General features: G+C 44.7%; 1 protein-coding gene across 1 annotated transcript in view; it reads right to left on the reverse strand.

The window, feature by feature from the left end:
• Positions 1-10,546, reverse strand: part of LOC126473757 (serine/threonine-protein phosphatase rdgC) — a 1,849,640-nt gene extending 1,839,094 nt beyond the window's left edge. Inside the window, exon 1 of the mRNA XM_050101014.1 lies at positions 10,419-10,546. The gene's annotated coding sequence lies outside the window, so the exon portion shown is untranslated. The remainder of the gene's footprint in view (positions 1-10,418) is intronic.
• Between the last annotated feature and the right edge of the window lie 1,005 nt (positions 10,547-11,551).

The raw sequence follows: 11,551 nt of genomic DNA on the forward strand, positions 1-11,551 counted from the left end.
AGACCAGCCTCCGGGCGACCACGTGGCACTACCGAGAGGGAAGACCGTCGTGTTCGGCGTATGGCTCTAGCGCATCGTACTGCAACAGCAGCAGCACTTTGAGGAGTGGTTGGCACCAAAGTGACACAACGGTTACTTAAAGGGCAGCTCTGAGCCAGACGCGCTATCGCGTGCATTGCTCTGACCCTAAACCACCGCCATTTGAACTTCAATGGTGTCAAGCGAGAGCTCATTGGACGGCAGGGTGGAGGTCTGTTGTGTTTTCTGATGAAAGCTGGTTCTGTCTCGGTGCCAGTGACTGCCGTGTGTTGCTAGGCCGATTGAGTGCCTGCAACCAATCTGTCTGCGTGCTAGACCCAATGGACCTACATCTGGAGTTATGGTCTGGCGTGCTAATTCGTATGACAGTGGGAGCGCTCTAGTGGTTATCCCACGCAGCCTGAATTCAAATTTGTACGTCGGTCTTATGATTCGACCTGTCGTGCTGCCATCAATGAACAGCGTTCCTAAGGCTGTTTTCCAACAGGATAACGCTCGTCCGCAGACCGCTCTTGTAACCCAACATGCTCTACATAGTGTCGTCATGTTGCCTTTGCCTGCTCGATGACCAGATCTGTCTGCAATCGATTACATACGGGATATCATCGGACGAAAAGTCCAGCGTCATCCACAACCAGCATTGACCATACCTGTGTTGACCGACCAAGAGCAACAGCCATGAACTCCATCCCACAGACTGACATGCGGCATCTATACAACACAGTGGATGCACGCTTGCATGCTTGCATTCAACATTCTGGCGATTACACCGGTTATTAATGTACCAGCATTTTACATTTGCAATGGCTTACCTCATGTTTACATTAATCTGTGATATCTCAATCTTCATCACTTAAATACGTTATGTAGACAAATGTAATCTCGAAATTTCATTGCTCTACGTTAATTATTTCTTGGTGTAGTGATTTTTTCTACCGGTGTATGTGTTCTAGAGGTGGCGTTCTTACTTGAAAGTTTCTATTTAAAACTTGAAATTGAGCCAAGCTGCAAATGCTCTGCTTCCTGGCGAGAGGCCTTTTATCTGAATGAACAAATCTTCAGTTAACAATATCAGTTTAAAATGAATTCTGCCACCCCTGCCGGTTCAGCGTAATCAGTGTTTTATTGTACTGCTGCCACCAAATATATAATTGCATACATTTCAATAGCGACGTATATTGAACTGTATTCCACGTTCGGGAATTAATTCATTCAGTGTTAACTACGATTGTTAACGACTAGATTTGGAATCATTTGTCTTGCCATGGTACTTTTCCAGCATTGTCTATAAAGTATACAGCGAAAATATTTCTTCTACTGGTAACTGAAAATCCCCCTTGGGTTGATAAGATTTCATTTTCCATATCTCGCAGCATGCTTTTCAAATTCCCTGGCATCTACAGCCACTTTTCTTCCGTGAATTTCAGAATCAGCCTTCGCGAAAGATTTTCCACACAGCTATACAAACTTTCCTTACTATTCTACACAGTTCTGGCCGATTCTGTATTGATAATGCAGATCAATTAGACTACAACCGCCACCTAGATATTTGGGAAAGATGAACAGCTGGCGTTACAGTTCTTACTTTCTGTTAATTCATCAAACGATTGGACATTTCTTCGAAAGTAAATAACTTACTTTCATCTTCTCTTAAATCTATAAACAGAGTAGAGAACGCTCGTTTTATCAGCCGTGCTGTAACCATTGGGTTAGTCCAAAGCCTCCCGTCACGTTCCTTACTATATTCATATAAGCAATAAGCAAACACTGCCTACTTTCTTACGCCTACATGCAAAGTAGTTGGGTTCAAGTTTAGAACTGCTGCGTGATTATGGCTGCTATACCGCCCCGTGTACACTGGAACGACGCGTTTTCACTGCGAAACTCGCGGCTGTTACTCGCTCGTGTGGATCGAGCCTCACCCGACTTGTTGGGAATGCCGAACAATCGAGCGAAACGGCTCTAAGCACTATGGGACTTAACATACGAGGTCATCAGTCCTCTAGACTTAGAACGACTTAAACGTAACTAACCTAAGGACATCGCACACATCCATGCCCGAGGCAGGATTCGAACCTGCGACCGTAGCAGCAGCATGGTTCCGGACTGAAACGCCTAGAACCGCTCGGCCACAGCGTCCGGCGAACAATCGAGCAGTACTCTCGAATGGGTAGCACTATGCTGTACGCGATCTTCTTCTTGGGTGGGCTATACTTTCCTAAAATTCTCCCGATAAACCGAAGCCGACCAACCGCCTTCCTACTACAATCCTTGTACTACGTCTGTTCAAAAACTTTCGGAACTTTGTCTACAAAATTTTTGTACGTTTACCTTTTACTTATTGTGCATGGTCTCCTTCGAAATACTGTCCTCCACAATTGATATACCGCTCCCAACGCTCCTTCCACTTTCGTAAACGGTTATGGTACGCCTCTTTTAGTAGTTGTGCCGTCTGCAGATTTTCTTTTATCTTGTGTAACTTTGCAAATTTTCGTCCTTTCAGAGAGATTTCAATCTTTGGAAATTAAAAAAAGTGCGCCGATGCCAGGTCTGGAAAGTACGGAGGTTGAGGCAGCACAGTGATTTAATTTTTTGTGCAATAGTCACGCACCAACATGGATGAATGTGTGGGTGCGTTATCGTGATGAATGAGGCATCAATTGTCTCGTCACATTTCAGACCGTTTCCTTCTTACATTTTCTCGCAGGCGTCCCGATAGTACCATCGATTAACAGGTTTTGTCCCTGTGGCACGAATTCATGACGAACTAATCCTCCAAGGTCAAAGAAAACAACTGTCAGCATGGCTTTGACATTTGACCTGACCTGACGAGCTTTCTTCGGTCTTGGAGAACATTTCACGACTCATTGTGAAGGTTGAACCTTGGTCTTTACATCATAATCGTAGACCCACGTCTCATAACCAACTATGGTTCTCTTATGGAACATCTCGTTCTCATTTACGCCATCCAAAAGCGCTTCACTGATTGCTCTTTCTGGTCCTGACTCATGAGCCGTGGGACGAACTTGGCAGCAACACGACGCATTCCAAGACGCTATGTCAGGATTTTATGACAGGGTCCAACTGAAATGTTACATTCTTCTGCAATCTCTCGGACAGTCAGTCTTCGATTAGCACGCACAGTTTCGTTGACGTCCCTGACATGAGCTTCGTCGGTAGACGTCGAAGGGCGTCCTGAACGAGAATCATCTTTAACTTTTTCGGGTAGTTTTTAAACCGTGTGAACCATTTGCAACACCGAGTACCGCTTAAGCGCAAATCACCGTAGGTTCAAATGGCTCTGAGCACTAGGGGACTTAACATCTGAGGTCATCAGTCACCTAGAACTTAGAACTAATTAAACCTAACTAACCTAAGGACAGCACACACATCCATGCCCGAGGAGGCAGAATTCGAACCTGCGACCGTAGCGGTCGCGCGGTTCCAGACTGAAGCGCCTATAACCGCTCGGCCACAAAGGCAAAAAAATGTTCCAATGTGTGTGAAATCTTATGGGACTTAACTGCTAAGGTCATCAGTCCCTAAGCTGACACACTACTCAATCTAAATCATCCTAAGGACAAACACACACACCCATGCCGGAGGGAGGACTCGAACCTCCGCCGGGACGAGCTGCACAGTCCATGACCGCTCGGTTAATCCCGCGCGGCTCACACACAACGGCAGGCATCACCGTAGGCTTCCTGCATCATTGGTGTGTCTCTGTAAAGGTTTTCTTAAGTTTTATGCAAAATTTAATGTAGACGCGTTGCTCCTCTAACTCTGCCATCTCGAAATTCGCAAACTGTGCGACACAACGTTCTACTCAATGCAGCACTGAACATTAACTAACGGACATACAGCAATGAAACTTGCGGCAGTTACACATCAAAATGCCAACCGCGTTTCGCTACAGCACACTATTGGCACGAAATCACGAATGTTCCGGGATTTTTTGAACAGACATCGTCTGCTCGTTCCACTTCATATCACTTTATAGTATCACGCCAAGCTATTTCACCGACATGACTGAATAAAGCAGCACACTAATCCTTTATTCAAATATTCCAGGACCGTTTTTCCTACTCATCACCATCAACTTGTATTTTTCTACATTCAGGGCGAGCTGTCAATCCCCACAGCTAATATCTGTTCTGTCTAACTCATATTATATCCTCCCACAGTCGGTCAACAACGACACTTTCCCGTTCACTACTGTGTAAGCAGCAAACAGTCGCATACTGCTGCTTTCCCCCTCCGTCAGATCGCTTAAGTACTCATAGAATAAGAGCGGTCCTATTACACCTTCCTGAGGCACTCCTGACGATACCCTTCTCTCTAATAAACACTCGTCCAGGACAACGTGCTAGGTTCTATTAATCAAGAAGTCTGCGAGCCACTCACATACGTAAAAATTCCTGCACTCTTAATGTTGGAACTGAAGGCTGCAAGTGACTGGGGAATAATTTGAAATTGTTAGGAGTTACCAAATTTATGTTATTGAACATTAGTTCCAACAATCAAAGCGTTGTGAGGGCGGATCGTGAGTCCCGCTTGAATAGCTCAATCGGTAGAGCACTTACTGCACAAAGGCGAAGCTTCGAAGTTCGTTTCCCACTCCGACACACGATTTAACCTGCCAGGAAATTTCAGAGCGTCGGTAAGTCTACATTGTCATCGTCTCTCTGGGCCTACTCAGTTGACGATGTAATGCAAATATGCATTCCCTTCACGTGTTTAAGCCAAGTATTACGCAAATTTATGCGATCGGGAATGCTCAGTAACAGCCAGGCTACATGTACATTTAACAATTAAGCGTCAGCAAGAGCATTAGTGATGAAATCATAGGAGGCAATGTTGTGCAACCTTAGTAGGGACAAGATTCCACTATTTGGGAGTAGGATCTTACAATCTGAGACAGTGTTCCGAGACAAACTTCCGTCACAATGTCCACAAACGTGACGTCAGATCCGCCTGGCAACTGCGATCTGAACGCCATTGGGTTGGGTTGTTTGGGGAAGGAGACCAGACAGCGAGGTCATCGGACTCATCGGATTAGGGAAGGACGGGGAAGGAAGTCGGCCGTGCCCTTTCAAAGGAACCATCCCGACATTTGCCTGGAGCGATTTAGGAAAATCACGGAAACCCTAAATCAGGATGGCAGTACGAACGCCATTGGCTGAAGGTTTGGATATATATATATATATATATATATATATATATATATATATATATATATATATATATATATATGAAAAGAGAGAAGTGTCTTCATTGGCTGAGAGAGAAAGGTGGGGTGGTCTCTCTTCTCGTTCGGGAAGACAGGGCGGAGTTAGTCGCGAGGAGCCACTCAAAACGCACGGTCGAGTAACCGGGGCGGCTCTAAAAGAACGGTAGCGAGTTCATATTTCAGCTGTTAAACAAGCTAGAAAGTGAAGTTATTAGTTATCAGAACGCCACGTGTCGTGGGCAGTGTTTATCATTATGTAAAGGCAGAAAACTGTGTTAATGGGCGTAGTCCAGAGCCGCCATATTGCAAATTCTGATTCTGTGACGCGCGTGACAAAGCAATTTCTGTATTAAAACAAGTATAGTACAAACGTTGTTGACAATTAACAACTGGCATCCCTAAACACTCCACTTCAGCAGGATCACCAACTACATGGAACCTGGCGACAAAGTTACCAAAGCAGCAAGACACCAGGTTAGTGATACCGCCCAGAGAAGTACTTCCTTCTCGCTACAATGCCAATGAGGTTGTTGTAACAAGTTATCGTGTAATACAGTCAAGTACCTATAGATGTGTATAGAAGCTAATTTGATTTTTAAAAAAATGGCTCTGAGTACTATGGGACTTAACTTCTGAGGTGATCAGTCCCCTAGAACTTAGAACCACTTAAACCTAACTAACCTAAGGACATCACACACATCCATGCTCTTTGATTTTTAGCCGGCCGGTGTGGCCGAGCGGTTCTAGGCGCTACAGTCTGGAACCGCACGACCGCTACGGTCGCAGGTTCGAATCCTGCCTCGGGCATGGATGTGTGTGATGTCCTTATGTTAGTTAGGCTTAAGTAGTTCTAAGTTCTAGAGGACTGATGACCTCAGCAGTTAAGTCCCATAGTGCTCAGAGCCATTTTTTATTTTTAATTTAATTTTCTAGTATATTTTACTATCTCTCTTTTTAAGCCGATGATTTTATGACGACTTGGTAACAAGTCGAAACCGGTAATGAAACCACCTGTATGACCAGAAGCTGAAAATACACTTACATCCAAAATTAAAGCAACAAACTTGTGTCTCCCCGTCTTGTGACTAAATCTATATGTATTCATACAAACTGTCAACAGATGTCGTAAAAATCGTGCTCTGCCATTCCGATCAACTGACAGCCGCGCCAGCAATAACATCGGCGCACCTATCAAGAGGGGTAGTATTTGCAGGGTAGTCCCACATCCACAGTCGCTGCGTACACAGTCACAGACGGTGCAGTATAGCACTGAGAAGACGCCTACCAGACACTCTGCTGTGGAGGGCCATAGGAAGAATGGAAGCAGTAGAGTCGCAAATTAATGTGGCCCGATGGCTTAATGTGAATCGTTCTGTTGTTTCTCCGATGAGGCGACAGTTTATAGAGACCGAAACTGTATCCCGGAGACCAGGGCAGGGCCGACCACGTGTAACATCAGAAACAGAGGACCGTTATTTAACTGTAAGAGCACGACGGTACCGCTTTAGTACTGTACGACAACTGGCATCTGACCTCACAGCATCCCCTGGACGTGTTGTATCGAGGCAAACGGTGTGCAGAAGGCTTCAGCAGAGTGGCCTTTATTGTTGAAGATCTGCTGTCTTTTTATATCTGGCGTGTCTTCACAGTAGGGAACGTCCCAAGTGGAGCCGTCAACATGCGACCTGGACGGTCGAACAGTGGGCCAATGTTCTTTTCGTAGATGAGTCCCGATTTGGTCTGGAGAGTGATTCTCGACGGATTCGCAGCTGGAGGGCACTTGGAAAACGATTTAGGGACACAAATATTGTGGAAAGAGACCGATCTCGAGGAGGATTCCTAATGGTGTGAGCAGGGATTATGTTTACCACTAGAAACCCTCTTCCTGAAACTGTACGCGTGAATCACCAAAATTTAACTGCTTTCAGGTACCGTAAGAAGATCTTGGGATCTCATGCACGGTTGTTGCGAGGTGCTGTGGGCCCAGACTTCGTATTCATGGACGATAACGCTCGACCTCATATCCCACGGGTGGTTGACTTTTTAGGAAGCGGAAGATATCGCACGCATTGCATGGCCTGGTCACTCTACGGATTTGAATCCCATAGAGCATTTCCGGGATGCACTACGGAGACGGGGTGCATCACGTCAGCATCCACCAACCACTCTCCAAGACTTGTGAGCGGCTTTGCAAGGAGAATGGCCGTCATTGTTTCATCATGAGATTGATGACATCATTCACGGCATGTCCGTCGTAGTCAGGCCTGTGTTGGTGCCAGAGGTAGTCGCACCCCATACTGAGCACATTAACCAGTTGTCAGAACGTATGTGCAAATCCGTTTAGTTTGAAAAAACGAAGAACATTTTTGTCTACCGCTGTGCCTGTTGCAGTTGATTACGTCGTGTATAGTTCACATTTTTCTACTTTACTTTCACCTGTTTATACCGTTTTGTGGCAGAAAAAAGTCAACCAAGAAAAATTTCCGTTTCTTGCTTTAATTTTGGCCTACAGTTTATATAAGAGGGGCAGGGTTGGTTTAAGCCCAATCGACACAAGCGGCCGCTTGGCGCTTCAGGATAAGAGTGGCACCAAAGTCCCCCGACTGCAAAATTTGTATATCGGATGTGCCATACCTCGTAACTAAAGCTCACACAGATGAAAGTATACGCCAATAGGAACAGACTCGTTCTAGAAAACATGGGGCCGCCAACGAACCATTTGCGAAATAGCTACCAATGTGTTTTTGCGAAGCGCCACTACTGATTTCAGTGCGGAATATTGTCCTAGTTAATACAAATTTATTAGAAACGTAGACTGTTCGACTGACACATTATTTTTCACAGAAGGTCTACCATAACAGGAAATACAATACTACTTCAGCACGCTACGTATGTCGAAAGGAGTTTTTCAATTCCCAAATTGTAAAGACATACCACAGGTGAACACTTCTTCAAGAACAGTTGTGTGGACTGTCAACTTCAGCCACTGAACGCGATTCCTTAAAATCAACACATTCTAAATCTGCGTTGAAAGATTTGCCAAGTTAAAGGCTAGAAAAACTTCAATATAATTTTTTTACACTAAGGAGAAAAAGTCAGTACATACAATGAACAGGTGCAGGAGCTATGCATGTCTTTTACTTATCACACGCAAAATTGTGTTTTCCTTTACGGATGCATACATTAAAAGCTGGAGCACATTCATCAACTTTCAGCTACTTTCATGGCAAAAAAAAAAAATGGTTGAAATGGCTCTGAGCACTATGGGACTCAACTGCTGAGGTCATTAGTCCCCTAGAACTTAGAACTAGTTAAACCTAACTAACCTAAGGACATCACAAACATCCATGCCCGAGGCAGGATTCGAACCTGGGACCGTAGCGGTCTTGCGGTTCCAGACTGCAGCGCCTTTAACCGCACGGCCACTTCGGCCGGCCTTTCATGGCAAATCATCTGTTATTTAACTTTTTTAATGGTGAGTTTTGCACATATAACTTACAGAGTTAGTGTCATGTTTAACTAGTCGATATGAAATTAGATGATTTTTTCGTATTTTTATCTCTTTTTCCAATGAAAAGTGAAGTGATAGGTAATTGACACAATTAAAAATTTTAATTATTAAATTAATGGGGGTAGGACGTCAAACGGGCCGACTTGGAGCAGGAGAGGCACCACAGGACATTTTAATTTCCACTGTCTATACTTTTACAAATAAATTCATAAAACTTTGTCAGTATGACCAGGAAGGATTCAGAACTCACACTCATAGCAGTGGAAGTTCGAAAACATAACGAAGTAATTTTTTTACATGTGAAATTTCATCATTTTTTTCACTTACTAATGGCTGCATTTGTTGCTATAGGTACACTTTTCTTCATGAGTAAGAGAGATGGTTCAATGAATTTTGCACAGCATACAAACCATACTTAAAGGTGTATGAAACTCTAGAATTTACCAAATCTATTAAAAACTGTGGTAAAAATTGAGGTAATTAACTACCAAATTTGTGTTTTTTCTAAACATGAAGTTTAAAATACAGCAGATCATTCGTTTTTTCATAAATTAAATAAATTCTAGAGATTCATACACCTGTAAGTATGGTATGCATGCTGTGCAAAATTCATCGAAGAATCTCTCTAACTTATGAAGAAAAGTGTACCTATAGCAAAAAATGCAGTCATTAGTAAGTGAAAACATGATGAAACTTCACATATAAATAAAATTATTTTGTTATGTTTTCGAACTTCCACTGCAATGAGTGTGAATCCTTCCTGGTGATGCTGACAAAGTTTTATGAATTTATTTATAAAAGTATAGACACTGGAAATTAAAATGTCCTCTGATGCCTCTCCTGCTCCAGGTCGGCCCGTTTGACGTCCTACCCCCCTTAAAAGAATAACAAAAAGATGTTTGTTTTTTTCATTCTTTCAACTAAGTTTATTAGATGGCACATTTTTTATTGAAACTAGAAGATAGAAAAGGTCTAGTACTTTCCTTGTTTAACTAGAAGCTTTCAAAGATCTCAGGAATTACCTTAAAACGAAATTAATTGGTCCTTCACTTAATATTTATTATTGGAATAAGATTCAGAAATTTATTTCTGTTACCGAAGAAGGTACATGTAGTACTTACTTTGAAAGAAAAAAAGCAACCAGTTTAGACGATCACGACACTCACATTTGTTTTTAAAAGTGCTACCAAGAGCCCAAACAAACGCAACTAATGTAATGATGCTGGGGACGATGGCTGGGGGGTGGGGGGCGGGCTATGGGAGGCGTCAAATGATACGTTACTTGCGGTAGAAAAGTATTCTCGAATCTGTGAAAATAATTCACATTAAAAAGATGAATGAGTAACAACCAGTAATTTACGATACAGCAAGTGTAGGGCGCTTCTTACCAAATTTAGCTATCAACACGACATGTCCTAAAATTCACCAAGTCAGCTACATTAAAAATGCCTGTTCTGGAATATTGCTCCCTCTTGGATAATTTTCTATGGACGCTCATGGTGCAACGCTATATACCATTCAAGGTTCACCAAAGACGCAGGTACGACGAAAATAACGACAGCGTTTTGTTTTGTTGTTAAATCTACAGCTGTTGTAACAGCAGAGAAAGCGAGCATTCGCTGTTAGGTGGGTACTCACGCAACGTTGGGCGCGGGCTGTTGGCAGCGGCAGTGCGCGCGGCACCTGCGTGCGTGTTCGCGTGCCGGAGGGCTCGCGGGCGTGGGCGGCGCGGCAGGCTGCTGCGTGCGTGCGTGCGAGACGCGGCGTCGGCGGCCGTCGCGACGCTACTGAGCGGGGCGCGCAGCTGTGGGCGCCGCGCCGCGCCGAGGCGGCAACAGGCGAGTGTGCGCGCATGCGCGGGGCGGCCGGCGCTCACAGCTGTACCCGATGCGTCGGCGTCGGCGTCGGCTTCGGCGTCGGCATCTCACGGGCCGTTCGAAATGTCACGTCAGCCGACACGCGCCGCCCGTCACACGCAAGTGAGTGGACGAGGAGTGGGGCGTCCGTCTGCCTAGCCTGTGACGTGCTGTAGCGCTGTAACGGAAGGAACACAACAGTCGTCATGACTACTACTACTACTACTACTACTACGTGATCAGGCCCAGTGGACCGCACGCATCTACAAGTTCCCTCCTACACTGTATTCTGTCCATTGCTGCTATCCGCCATCCGTCCACATCTATTGACACTTGGTTTAAATCTTCATGGAGTCCATCCCTTGAGCGCTTCTTGGGTCTCCCTGGCGGTCTCTTTCCAGTAGGTGTGAAATCCAGGAGCTTCCGAGGCCATGTGTGATCCTCCATCCGGGCCACATAGCCGGCCCACTGCATTCGTTTGGCTTTGACAGTTCCTGGTATGTTGGGCTGCTGGTTGTATCTGATCCTCCATTCCCCTGTATCTGCGTCCAGAACCGGACCGAAAATCTTCCGAAGCACTTTTCTCTCAAAAACAAGGAGCTTATGGAAGTTCTGTTTCCCGATACTCCATGTCTCACAGCCATATAGAACAACAGGCTGGATCAGGGTTTTGAACTATCTGGAGAGATATTTGGATCGATGCAGTTGTGCTAGGCTGTGGTAAGATCGGTTTCTTGCTTGTATTCTGACATTGATCTCTGCTTTACACGACGAGTTCTCAGTGAAAAGTGCTCCTAGGTATTAGAATTCTTGCACTCTCTTGTAGGAATGGTCCCCAACCTGCAATGATTGTAGATGATCAGCAGTCTGACAATGACCATGCGTCATAACGAGGTACTCTGTCTTGTCTTCGTT

This window comes from Schistocerca serialis, chromosome 4 (genome assembly GCF_023864345.2).
Source record: "Schistocerca serialis cubense isolate TAMUIC-IGC-003099 chromosome 4, iqSchSeri2.2, whole genome shotgun sequence".
Lineage (NCBI taxonomy): Eukaryota > Metazoa > Arthropoda > Insecta > Orthoptera > Acrididae > Schistocerca > Schistocerca serialis.